The following is a 479-nucleotide window of genomic DNA, read 5'->3' as shown; positions in this document are numbered from 1 at the left end:
GATGGATGGGAGGGGTCGGGGATGGATGGTGGGGTGTGGATGGACAGGAGGGGTCAGGAATGGACAGAGGGCTTGGGGATGGTGGATGTGGATGGATGGAGGGGTTGGGATGGCGGGTGTGAAAGGGCTCGGGGATGGGGGGTTGGGGGTGGATGGATGGAGGGGTTGGGGATGGTGGGTGTGGATGAATGGTGGGGTTGGGATGGATGGGAGGGATCAGGGATGGATAGCGGGTTGTGGATAGATAGAGGGGTCGGTGATGGCATGTGTGGATGGATGGGGGGGTTGGGATGGCGGGTGTGGATGGACGGAGGGGTTCAGGATGGCGGGTGGGGATGGATGGAGAGATCGAGGATAGTGGGTGTGAAAGGGATGGCGGGGTGTGGGGGTGTGGATGGCTGGATGGAGGGGTACGGAGGGCCGGCGGGGCCGGGCCGCGGGGTGTGTGAGGGGCGGGCCGGGGGCGGGGCAGCCCGGGG

This window comes from Phaenicophaeus curvirostris, chromosome 9 (assembly GCF_032191515.1).
Source record: "Phaenicophaeus curvirostris isolate KB17595 chromosome 9, BPBGC_Pcur_1.0, whole genome shotgun sequence".
Classification (NCBI taxonomy): domain Eukaryota; kingdom Metazoa; phylum Chordata; class Aves; order Cuculiformes; family Cuculidae; genus Phaenicophaeus; species Phaenicophaeus curvirostris.
This window is presented reverse-complemented; position numbering follows the sequence as displayed.